The 13,368-nt window shown below is 43.1% G+C and overlaps 2 long non-coding RNA genes across 2 annotated transcripts; one reads left to right on the top strand and one right to left on the bottom strand.

Moving 5' to 3' along the window:
- Nucleotides 1-1,041: 1,041 nt before the first annotated feature.
- On the bottom strand, nucleotides 1,042-10,248 carry LOC308473711. Its single transcript, XR_013984229.1, has 3 exons — nucleotides 10,067-10,248; nucleotides 9,579-9,633; nucleotides 1,042-1,521 (listed from the first exon to the last, which is right to left on the bottom strand). It is a non-coding gene; the product is annotated as an uncharacterized lncRNA (long non-coding RNA).
- On the top strand, nucleotides 5,600-8,969 carry LOC308473766. Its single transcript, XR_013984298.1, has 3 exons — nucleotides 5,600-5,913; nucleotides 7,272-7,351; nucleotides 8,507-8,969. It is a non-coding gene; the product is annotated as an uncharacterized lncRNA (long non-coding RNA).
- Nucleotides 10,249-13,368: the final 3,120 nt, after the last annotated feature.

The following is a 13,368-nucleotide window of genomic DNA, read 5'->3' as shown; positions in this document are numbered from 1 at the left end:
AATTTCTCACCTGCCATATTTGATCTGCAATGGCACTCTTGTGCGTTCAAGCCATAATCGTATTTCATCAGCGCTTTTTCGAGAACAGAGCCATAGAATAACAATAGAGTATAAGAATAGAAAGGATTCCCATATCTGTTTGAGCTTCCTTTCCTGAAGCAGGACGGCTCAGATGAAATATATTCTTGCCTATCAAGGCTTTTAAAAAGGCAACAGCAGCACAACGCTCTTCCAAGAAAGGATTATACAATAAGTACTGCTTCTATTTTTGGGTTTGCTGTAGGAAGGACATGTCATCTTTCTGCGGATAAATCTCCACGTCATCCATTTGAAAAGTCAGGCAATTGGCTCCTTCTTTCTTTGAGATAATAAATATTCAAAAACTGTCAGACTATCTTTCTTCCCTAAACATTTTGCTCGCAATCACTCCAGTATTCTGAAATTTGAAAGCTGATTGCTTCTAAAAACATATGACATTTTGGATATTATATTGGATGCATTTTTTAAAAAAAGAAGTTCAAATGCGAGATGCATGCCGCAGCACATAATTGTCTAAGGAAATTTACAACAATGTTCAGTTGAACACTTCCAACTTCAGGTTATCCTGTTCATTGGACTAACGTGTGTCTTGTGAATCCTCATTTTGTCTGTTGTACACGGGTCATAGAATTGTAGGGTTGGAAGGGACACCAAGGTGCATCTAGTCTAACCTCTGCAATGCAGAAATCACAGCTAATACAACAACAACAACAACAACAACAACAACAACAACATATTTATACACTGCCCATCTGGCTGGGTTTCCCCAGCCACTCTAGGCAGCTCCCAACAGAATATTAAAAACACAATGAAACATCAAACACTAAAAACTTCCCTAAACAGGGCTGCCTTCAGATGTCAGATAGTTGTTTATTTCCTTGACATTTGATGGGAGGGTGTTCTACAGGGTGGGCGCCACTACTACTACTACTACTACTACTACTTTATTATTTATACCTTTCCCATCTGGCTGGGTTTCCCCAGCCACTCTGGGCGGCTTCCAACAAACGATTAAAAATACATTAAAGCATCAGTCATTAAAACTTCCCTAAACAGAGGGAAGGCCTTCTGCCTGGTTATGGTTATGGTTCTATGCAGATTGTAATCCAGACCTCCTTTGTGATCCTCATTTTAAGGCTGAGCTCAATGACTGACAGGCGGGCATGTATCTGAAAAGTTTAAGCACCTTCTTCTGACCCCTGCCTCTCCACCGCAAAATGCAGCCAGCGCTGCTGTTTATCAGTGTTCCCATGTTCCAATCTGCCACTGAAATCTCATTTGGCCCTTCCTAGTTGTAACTTTCAGGCAGTAGTGACAGGGTGAGTACATTCTGTCGATGTGTTTGGTTATCTTTCAGTGATTGGTTGCCTGGATTGTGGGAGAAGTAGATTCAGAATCCTGTTTTTATTTTTTTAAGTTTCAAGCATCAAAGTATCATTTATGCTGATATTGTGGATTCTTATGTGGCCAAAACAGCACCATCTGTGGACAAGAGAGAGGTTATCAGCAGGGCCAGGGAAACTCCAAAATATAATATAAAGGGAAAGGTAAAGGTAAAGGGACCCCTCACCCCGTCGTGGGGATTCGAACCACCAACATTCTGATCGGCAAGTCCTAGGCTCTGTGGTTTAACCCACAGCGCCACCCGCGTCCCTAATATAAAGGGAGCGGACCCCAAAATCCAATGTGAGGTCTGTGGATTAGGCATGCACAGTGGTCAGGGAATGTTTGCAGGGTTTCTTTTGGGTAGGAGGACGACTGGAAAGCTAGAGGGGATGGATGGACTAGAGTATCTTTCAAGGCATGGCTAGCTGATTAAGACTCTGAACAAGAGAAGAATGTCACATGGCAATGTTATGTTGCAGGTCCAGCTTCACCTCTCTCAATGGCAAAACAAGGAGCTTCTGGCTGAGACACAGCATTACAGAGCATAACACAAACATGAACAACAAACAGTGGCATCTAGTGTCAAAAGTCAGCATTGCTCCACTAAGGCTCTGTTTTCTGCTTTCTCTTCAAACCAGACCTATTACCCAAGCACCACGGACAGGGTCTTTTCTGCAGTGGCACCATGGCTATGGAATCCCACCACCGGAGAAGTTTGGCGTGGCCTCTCTCTCCAATTGTGCTTTCAAGGGCACCTTGAAAGCCCCCGTCTCAGGAAAGCCTTTCATGATTAGTTTTCTAATCTGTATATGCCAATTGACATTTTATAAATAACTATTCATGTGAACAAGCTGGAATGTATATTTGTTTGTGTGTGAACCGTATTTTTTTAAAAATAAAAATAAAAGACCACAGAATTTTTTATCCATTTGAGTTTCTCATGGAATACAGACAAAAGAAAGAAGCTTGCTTGGTCTTCAGTATTTAAACAAAGCATAGCACAAATTCAAAAACAATTGAGTTCCTTGACTACAATTATCCAACAGAATGAACTTCTCACTCTAAAGACCTGCAGGGCTTGTCCTGTTATGTTCCAAACACATTCTTTGTTAGAAATGCTGGAATTGTATGAGAAACTTTTGAAAATGGGTTTCTTCCTTTCCCTCAAAGAATTCTGGGCACTATAGCTTACCCCTCACAGAGTTACAATTCACAGCAACTTAGCAAACTACAGTGCCCAGAATTCTTTGAGGGAAAGAATGCGCTTTAAAGGTCTAGTGCAGGGGTAGGCAGCCTAAGGCCCGTGGGCCGGATGCGGCCCAATTGCCTTCTCAATCTGGCCCATGGATGGTCCAGGAATCAGCATGTTTTTACATGAGTAGAATGTGTCCTTTTATTTAAAATGCATCTCTGGGTTATTTGTGGGGCCTGCCTGGTGTTTTTATATGAGTAGAATGTGTGCTTTTATTTAAAATGCATCTCTGGGTTATTTGTGGGTTATAGGAATTCATTCATTTTTTTCTTCAAAATATAGTCCAGCCCACCACATGTTCTGAGGGACGGTGGACTGGCCCACGGCTGAAAAAGGTTGCTGACCCCTGGTCTAGTGTTTACACAGTCTAGGACTGCTGTCCTTTGGACTCAAACTCATGGGGAATTTCTAGCAAGAAAGAAGGCAAAGATTTGATTCATGATCAAAACAAAACCCTGAGCCTCCCACTTCACAGTATCTTCATTCGCTTTGAGCAAAGTAGACTTTGGCTGAGCAAACGTTCTCACCTGAAAATTACCAAGATGGAAGAACTCTAAGCTAATTTCCTCTTGTTAGTTTTTTCTGGCTACATTTCTCATAACCAAAATAAGTTCATCAACTAAAGTAGACTTTTCCTTTACCTTTCTTTTTTTGTGTGCTGGCTGTATCCAGTTAATTTACATTCAGGATTTTGAGGTTGCATATTTGGATTTGAAAAGTGAACATAAAAAAAAAAACATTCTTAAAAGTAGAACTTAAAAAAAACCCACTTATTAATGCAATGTTTTGCAGAGAATGAATTCTAGGAAACCTCGTTTTTGTGAGGTTACATTACAGCTATAAAAGATATTCAGACATGATGCCTAGACCATCAAGTCAGCTTTTTGGATAAAAGAAGAAAACAATTTTACGGACAATTTCCATTTACATTGGAAAGGCTGAAGACAATAGCTGTACAGCTTTTTTCATTATTATTTCAATATCCTCGTGTTCTCCTTCCAATGATGGGAAGAATTTGGGCTGAGAAGAAGCACTGCTGATTGTGATTGAAGGAGACAAGTGACCAATATATTGCATTTGACCTTTGACCATTCTTGCCCAACTTTTTATTATGGCTGATCACACTTCCCCTCTCATTTTCAGTGGTAGTTAAGGGGGGGAAAACACACCAATGAATTAAACAGAATGAAAATATCGAGGTCTTGAAGTGTTTTGGAGCTGGTTGAACAATGGCACCTGTACATTCCACCGGTTTCACTCTTGTGTTATACCAAAGTGGGGGGAAAGGTTTGCATAAGATTGACATCGTATTTCCTTTGTTCTGCTGTATCCAGGTACCAGTTGCTTAAGTACTATATACTGTGCTTAAACACTGGAGCTTTTCCAGCCTCGTGCCTTCTCATCTGCTGTCTCCATCGATAGGGAACCCTTGCCATAGCATTCCTTCCAAATTGATAGGGACAGAACATCAAATGCATTTTAGATCCGTGCTGCTAAATGCACTGTGACTTCTAGCAGAGCTTGATTTTGCTGTGAAAGTCCACAATCCTCTTTCTTGAGCAGCAGAGTGTTTTTCTGAGAGCGCCTTGGTATTTTCTTAGGTCATAGAATGGGAAAACATTCAAAAGCAACAGAACTGTTAATCTGCTAATTGCTGGCTTGTTAAGTGATATTCCATTTCTGAGATGTTTTAGCCATAGCCCTGATTAATGACTGTTTTAAGCAATCTTTTTAAATGTCCGTTAAAAATAATAATTGTGTGAAGCACCTTTAAAAACTTCTTAAAAAGTTTCTCATACAACCGCAATTCCAGAACGTAACAGGACAAGGCTTGCAGGTTGAAAAGGTTGGTTTTACAAATAGAATTTTATTCTGCTGGATATTGTAGTGGGGGAACTCAGTTGTTTGAGAATTTGTGCTATCAGGAACTTTGTAGTTGAGTCTCTATTTATAGAATGCTTGCGTCTTCCTTGCCTCCCCTTCACAAGTGGGCAACCTGTGGACTCATTTCTTAACTACAGCAGCTAAGAAATGATTTTTTTTTTAGTGTTGAGGGTATTTTATTATGATGCTGTGGACACTTTTTCACACTGCATTTAATTATTTTATCAGTTGTTGATTTTGTGTTCTAAATATCTGAAAAAAAATGTTGCATTTTAATGTTAACGCCGTTCTTTGTCACCAAGCAAATACTGCAGATATGATCACTGCAGATGGTGACGGCAGTCACGAAATTAAAAGACGCCTGCTTCTTGGGAGAAAAGCGATGACAAACCTAGACAGCATCTTAAAAAGCAGAGACATCACCTTGCCAGCAAAGGTCCTTATAGTTAAAGCTATGGTTTTCTCAGTAGTGATGTGTGGAAGTGAGAGCTGGACCATAAAGAAGGCTGATCGCCAAAGAATTGATGCTCTTGAATTATGGTGCTGGAGGAGACTCTTGAGAGTCCCATGGACTGCAAGAAGTTCAAACCTCTCCATTCTTAAGGAAATCAACCCTGAGTGCTCACTGGAAGGACAGATCCTGAAGCTGAGGCTCCAATACTTTGGCCACCTCATGAGAAGAGAAGACTCACTGGAAAAGACCCTGATGTTGCGAAAGATTGAGGGCACAAGGAGAAGGGGACGACAGAGGACCTGTTGACACCCAATGCACTTTTGTGTTGGGGGTGGGTTTATTGGGATGTTTTTGTTTTTATTATGTATTATGTATTTTTATAATGTGATCTTATCCTGTGAACTACCCTGAAACTTGTGGGTATAGGGCAGTATACATATTTAATTAACAACAACAACAACAACAGTTTTAGATGGCTGTAACTTGCCCTGGGACCAGCTAGTGAAGGAGAGGAATAAAATGAATAAACATGCAAGGGGTGATTTTTGGTTCTCCACTGTTCAACAATATAGAACCAAAGAGGCAGAGAGGTAGATTAGATAGCTAATGCTAAGTAGGTGCAGGAACAACAGAAGCTTGAATATAAAAGGATAAATTTCATTTTACATACTTGTAAAAAGCTGGACATGGATTAAAATCCATATAAGGAAACTTAGCAGTGTCAGTTGAGAGTAGTGTCAGTTGAGTGCTGGTGGTTGCTAGGTTGTGGAGGTCCTTGTGACACGCCCTTCGTTGTGACACCTCCCTCTGCTGGCTCCTTGGTCACTAGGGCTCTAGAGGCATAGCAATCTCCTTTGGTTTGATCATTCAGCGAGTGAGAGAGAAAGTGGATGGAGATGTAAGTAGACTTTCTCATCAGCCTCTGCATTTTGTGCTGATAATGCTCCCTGACAGTCTTAGGGAACATTTAAAATAGGGAGGTCCTCATGAGAAGAGAAGACTCCCTGGAAAAGACCCTGATGTTGGGAAAGATGGAGGGCACAAGGAGAAGGGCACGACAGAGGACGAGATGGTTGGCCAGTGTTCTCAAAGCTACCAACATGAGTTTGACCAAACTGCGGGAAGCAGCGGAAGACAGGAGTGCCTGGCGTGCTCTGGTCCATGGGGTCATGAAGAGTCGGACACGACTAAACGACTAAACAACAAAATGCCTGTATAGATTCTTTCCCAGCTCTTTTTGCTGGAGAGGCCAGTAAACTCTCTCCTCACTAACAGGATTCGTTCCTGAATCCTGACCTGGATAGAGTCACGATTCCGCTTCAGAATTCACCGTCCTGCAGATCCCTTTATGAACCAGTCTGAGGGCTGCAGAACTGCCTCTGTACCCCTAATATAGATATTTAAACTTTTAAACATACAGTGGTACCTCGGGTTACAGACGCTTCAGGTTACATACGCTTCAGGTTACAGACGTCACTAACCCAGAAATATTACCTCAGGTTAAGAACTTTGCTTTAGGATGAGAACAGAAATCGTGCTCCACCGGTGCAGCGGCAGCATGAGGCACCATTAGCTAAAGTGGTGCTTCAGGTTAAGAACAGTTTCAGGTTAAGAACAGACCTCCAGAACAAATTAAGTACTTAACCCGAGGTACCACTGTAGGTTATTCGGCCACCCACATCTCGTGCATGGGGCTCCTTCCCTGCATGTGCTTTGGGTGCAAATATAACTGGTCCCCCTGGGAGTGATGGGAATGTGATGGACATGTGTCACTCTTGGGGGGGGGGATGATAAGGAAAATACTGGGGCAGAGCTGAGGAAGAAAAGGACGTCAAAGGAAATGAAATGGCACCTCAGAAGCTGCTTCCCAGAGAGCAAAGGATGACCCTCTGTTGCTTCTCTCAAACACTCCTCCTTTGTCCCTTAAAAAAGGAATACTTGGCAGGGAAGGAGGTGTGTGTTCATAGAATCATAGAGGTAGAAGGGACCCTGGAGGTCATCCAGTCCAACCCCCTGCAATGCAGGGATATGCAGCTGGGATTGAACCTGCAATCTTATCAGCACCATGCTCTAACCAACAGAGCTACCCAGCTGATGTGTTGGGATGTGCGCATGGAGATAGAAATGGGAAGAGTAGGGAAAGATTTAGAGTAGAATACCCTCCCTTCCTTTCTCTCTCTCTCTCCCCCTCCCCCCTCTCTCTTTCTAACTTCTACTCTCTGCCGTGCTCTTAGGATCTCTTTCTTTCTCTTTCAGGATCACCACTCACACCCTAAACCACTGAGCCTCTTAGGCTTGCTGATCAGGAGGTCGGCGGTTCGAATCCCTGCAATGCGGTGAGCTCCCGTTGCTCTGTCGCAGCTCCTGCCAACCTAGCAGTTCAAAAGCACACCAGTGCAAGTAGATCAATAGGTATCACTGTGGCAGGAAGGTAAATGGTGTTTCTGTGCGCTCTAGTTTCCATCACAGTGTCCCGTTGCACCAGAAGCGGTTTAGTCATGCTGGACACATGATCTGGAAAGTTGTCTGTGGACAAACGCCAGCTCCCTCTGCCTGAAAGCGAGATGTGTGCCGCAACCCCATAGTCGCCTTTGACTCGACTTAACCATCCAGCAGTCCTTTACCTTTTACCTTTCTACAGTGCTGCAGACTCCACCCACCTTGGGTTATGGCTCCACCCACCACTAGCTCCACCCACCACTAGCTCCCAAGTGACTTTGGGATTCTCCACACAGGTCTTTACTGCGTGTTTGCAGCTGTTTGCATTCCCATTAAATCTGCATAGTCCATATGACGTGACCCGCGAACAACACCAGCCTTGATGCTATGCCCCTGTAAATTCGAATTTACACAATATGGGGATAATCTAATAAACTGGATAAATTGGACTCGCAGGACTCCTGTAATTGTGCAGGTCAAGGTAGCAGGCCCTGCTATGGTTGATGGCTGTTGATGACATCTCAGCAGTCTCAATGGAAGTTTTATACAGTGGTGCTCCGCAAGACGAATGCCTCGCAAGACGAAAAACTCGCTAGACGAAAGAGTTTTCCGTTTTTTGAGTCATTCCGCAAGACGAATTTCCCTATGGGCTTGCTTCGCAAGACGAAACGTCTTGCGAGTTCTTGCGAGTTTGTTTCCTTTTTCTTAAAGCCGCTAAGCCGCTAAGCCGTTAATAGCCGCTAAGCCGCTAAGCTGCTAATAGCCGCTAAGCCGCTAAGCCGCTAAGCCGCTAATAGCCGTGCTTCGCAAGACGAAAAAACCGCAAGACGAAGAGACTCGCGGAACGGATTAATTTCGTCTTGCGAGGCACCACTGTATATTCAATGCACATTTTATGAATTTTGCACGCAATTTCCCTTAAGACTCTAAGGTGGAACTGAAATCAAACACATAAAAACATTGGTACAATATTCATTTAGAATCATGAAATGCCACCATCTAAAGGTAACTAAACCCTAAAGTGTTTTCTCTCTCATCTTCTCATCATTCAGGGAAAGTCGAAAGAGTGTGACAACAGAATAATTATTTTTTGCTTATCATCATCTTGGTGGTTGCCTTCATTTTTTTTTAAGTAAGGAAACATCCTTGAGCTCTGAAAATAGCTATTTATAAGGGAACAATCAAATGGGCCAGATCCTTATATTGGAGCGGGATGGAGCAGGAATATCTCCCTTGGTATTCGCGATAACTAGATTTGAGCTATTTTCCCAACTCCATCATTCTAATAAACATTCATTTTAAGTAGCTGGTTTTCTCTATATATCTCTGTCGCCATTCTACGGTCAGCTGACGTTTAATGTTCATTACTTCCCTTTGCCCCTCTAATTACTCATTTTAACTAGCTACTGCTTATTTTTTTAAAAAATTGCAATTCCCAGTCCTAGTTATATTTTAAAAGCTCTCTTTTCGGCTTATTGCATACACTATATATGAGGCTTTTACATCCCTGTGTGACCACACCAGCCTCTGCTGCCGCCCCCCAACTCCCCCCCCCCCCGGCTTGTTTATATTTAACCAGAATGAATTTCAGTTATGATCTCTCCATCTGGCTTTTAAGTAGCTCCCGCTCCGCCCCCCCAACCCCGCAAGTAGATTTCTTTTACGTTGTAGAATTCTAGTCCAAATTCCTCGGGGGCATTCGGCATTCCTTTCTCAGTCAGCTTTCCTAAGGCAAAGCCTTTGTGTGTGTTCACTTCCACAACTTCTACCCCTTTTATGAACCTTCCCAAAAAAAAAAATAAAAAAATTGAATGTTATAATTAAAATGTTGTGAGCTCAGCAGTTTCATTTCTCAGGAGTTCCTGCAAACATTTGCTTTGGTTTCAGGCCACGGTGGGGGTCATATCCCTAGCATTTTATTTTCGTTTGTTAAAGCTTTGATTTTTCTGATTTGAAGTATTTTTTTTTAAAAAAAGAAGTCCCTGGAGTGAAATCCTGTAGAAAGAGCAGATTTTCAACACGTTCCGTTCTCAGCGTGGCCGAATGGACTGTGCAAAGCGACTCAATAGGTCACTTAGGATACCCACATGTTTATAGAGCGAGGATGAGACACCACAAACGTACCTGCAAGGATGCTGAGAGACACAACTGCTGCCTTGCGTGGTGCAGCTGAACGAGGCTGCAAAACATTTAATATATGTATTCATTGGTATGTTGCATTTCCCCCCCGCCCTTACCCAAGGAGCCCAGGGCGACACGCATAGAATTCCAGCATAATAACAGAATAAAACGTTTATAACACTCGTATTAAATCTGCAATAAAACAACAAAACCGGTACATTCCAGTAAGCAGAAGTAATATAACAGTGGCCCCGGCCACCTCTTTCTAAAGGCTCAGATAAACAGGTATGTTTTTAGCTGTACGTGGGGAAAAAGCTGAGAGCACGGGGGTCAAAAGGTTTGTTAGTGATAACGCCTTTTTTGCAGGCTTATATCTCAACCGGTTCTGACTTCCTTTTGGGATGCAAATATTCCTACTTTGGTCATTTTAATTGCTATATAATAAAATAAAGGTACCTACCTAACAAATTCAGAATATAATTCGAGCTCACCTCAAGATAAGTAGACTAAAGTAGATCCTTGTGCTTCATGCCTGCTGCAGAGAGATTTTGTATTAGGCACCAGTTTAGTCAGCTTCAGTCTCAAGTCTCCTCGTTTAGTGATATCCAGTTGATTTATTTTCTTCAGTAGCAAATCATTTACAGCACTAAAGCCACATTCAGCTAAATATGAAGATGGGACAGCAGCCAATCATTGTGAGGTGGTGCCTTCACCTCCCCCCCCCCATTAATATTTCTCCAGTGCTCTTCTGCTTCACTGGCTGCCTGCACTTCATGGTCTGGAAACGCCATCACCTTTCCCCCCAGGGCTTTAACGGAAGCGCAAGAAGCTGGTGGCACCAGGGCATTGCAGCCTTTTTTACTGCCCAGGGTTTGTGTGCATACTGGGCAGGGGAAAACAGAACTCACTATGTCCGCCTTTGCCATCAATGTTGCCAGCTGCACATAGTGTTGAGTGTTCATGGAGCTCAACACTGGCGCCAAGCTGTTGGAGGGCAAATCTCCCCGACACTGCAGGCAGCCATTCAGTGAGGGGGCTGGGGACACAGGGGCAAAGCCAGGCCAGGCTCTGGGGTTCAGAGACCCCTGGCAGCAAGCAAGGCAGGATGGGGATCCCTGCATGGGGGCACCTGGCTCCCCCCCCCCCATTTTTTGTGCCCAGGGCTCTGGCCCCCATGCTGCCCCATGCTATGGCCCTGGGTGATCCTGGCTACCATACACCTGAGATTGGTGCGCTAGCTGATTTTGTTTTTAAGGGAAATTCCTCCTTTTCCTCAATAAACAAACACCTCATGGGGACAAACAATAAACTTATGGCAGGAGAACAGTAGATAACTTCTCTAGGGACGCGGGTGGTGCTGTGGTCTAAACCACTGAGCCTCTTGGGCTTGCCAATCAGAAGGTCGGCGATTCGAATCCCCATGACAGAGTGAGCTTCCATTGCTCTGTCCCAGTTCCTGCCCACCTAGCAGTTTGAAAACATGCCAGTGCAAGTAGATAAAAAGGTATCACTGTGGCAGGAAGGTAAACGGCATTTCTGTGGGCTCTGGTTTCCATCACGGTGTTCTGTTGTGCCAGAAGCGGTTTAGTCATGCTGGCCACATGACCCGGAAAGCTGTCTGTGGACAAACACCGGCTCCCTCGGCCTGAAAGCAAGATGAGCGCTGCAACCCCATAGTCACCTTTGACTGAACTTAACCGTCCAGGGATCCTTTACCTTTTTAAAAAAAAACTCAGATAACCTCCCCACTTCCCCTCACTCATAGGAAAGCCCCGCTGGAGATGTCACGAGGCTTTCACGCATCTGAGAAGGCTGCAGAATGCAGACCACTGGAGAAACGATTTGTATAATAAAAGACAGGGCACTGGCATGATCCCTCAGTCACCTTGAAAGTAATGTACACACAGAAAAGAAACACACCCCATCATAAGAATTTTCCCAAAATGTTCTCTCTCTGGTTGTTAATTGATGAGAAAATGGGGAGGAGGGTTGATGCAGAGGAAATGCTCAGCCTGGTGTTATCATGTGTGCACATATGTGTGTGTAACACGAAGCAGCCTTCAGAGAATAATGCCTCTGAAGGAGACAGGCAGCCATCATTACAAATCGCCAATGATGCATCTAGCCTCCACAAAGTCTTTAAATGCCATCTAAGCCAGCCATTGCCTCATCTTGTGGCAGCAAACTCAATCCATTATTTGTGTGTTTTTGTAAAGACTGCAATGAGCCCAATAGCCACTTAAACCCCTTTGCCCTTTTTATTTCCTCTGACAGTGGCAAAACACTTGTAAAGACGAAACGAAAGGAGGATGGTGGCAGCTTAGAATTCTACTGTGTGTGTGTGTGTGTGTGTGTGTGTGTGTGTGTGTGTGGAGAGAGAGAGAGTATGTGTAACCTAGCTGAAACTCCATGTTTGTGATGCCTACAGTTTACTCAGAGACACGGAACTGACCTTGGGAGAGTGGCTTGTGTGTATAGTTACAGTCTATGACTCCGGAGTTCAGGTCACTCAGTTCTAGTGCTTTGGTCGTCAAGCCATACCCCCTTATTAGCACAAAGTTATATTTTTAATTGTTTACACATGAGTTACATTTTCCATATTTTAAACCTACACTGCTAGTTCTGACGGATCAAGCGTTTCCCTTAGACAGCTGCACATTCTACAAGAATCAAATGAAGAAAGCTGGTGCATTAACCACTCAATAACATATTTCAACCTATTTTTGAGATTTCAGAAATTATGCACTGGAACCGCCAACATTTGGAGACTTCGGTTCCAGACACATGGTGTTGTTGCCTGTTAGAGGTTCCAAATTGTGAAACGAATAGTCCTGAACCTAATAATTCCAGACAGTTTGGATTTCCATATTCCTTGACATTTCCCCCTCTTCCAGAATCTGGAGGTTAGACATGTTTAAATGCGAAAAGGAAAGGAATTTGCACTGAAAAAACCAGCATCAAAACAAGTCTCTGAGTTCAAGGAATGCACAACTGACCCAAAGGTGCTTTTAAAAATAGTTTTTAAAAGTTGTCCGTGTCTTTGCAATAGCAATAATGTGGCCACTATCTGTTGGAAGACCATAACAATAAAATAACTGAATAATATTATACTTTAAAAACTCTTCCAAAAGTCACCTCTTTAAATATTTTGCTGATTTGCACAGAGAACACCAATCTGATATTAAAAGAGAGGTGCTACTTAATTGATCTGACATCTTTAGCATATTGCCATTGTGAACAATTCTCTCTACCCCCCTCTCTCTACAGCTGTCGGAGTAGTTTAGCTTCACAACTGTTTTGCATTGATCACTAGTTATATAGACAGTCATTGCCCACTGGAGGGCAATATAGCACTGCTCATATGACCTCCACCTGCTCTTATGAATGACCTTTCTTTGGATTCTCCATCTGAACTCTTTTAAGAGTTTACATTTCCATGTTCCTGTTAGATCTCTCATGGGCAGCTTTAAGGAGAAGCCAGTTCTGCAGCGCTTTCTCGACTATTACATCGTCTATTTATATTATGTGTGCTTTTGTAGCCCATGATGTCATAGTACAAGATTTCAGCCATGTGCATCACATGTGCAAGACCGAGTGCAGCTGGGCTTTGCAGGTTTGGCTGATGTAACGTCAAGAAATTTCATATTCTATTTAAAATGGCACCTGTAAAAATAATCTACAATTTTGTAACTTAAATACTGTAATACTTAATTAGGCAAACTGACAGGAAGTATCCCAGTGGCTTTGGAAAATAACTCCCTCCCCCCCACCCAGGCCATTGACCTTTCTTTGG

Source organism: Podarcis pityusensis (assembly GCF_964106645.2).
Source record: "Podarcis pityusensis genome assembly, chromosome: 3".
NCBI classification, from domain to species: domain Eukaryota; kingdom Metazoa; phylum Chordata; class Lepidosauria; order Squamata; family Lacertidae; genus Podarcis; species Podarcis pityusensis.
The sequence above is the reverse complement of the archived record's forward strand: the minus strand, read 5'-3'. Positions and strand labels throughout refer to the sequence as shown.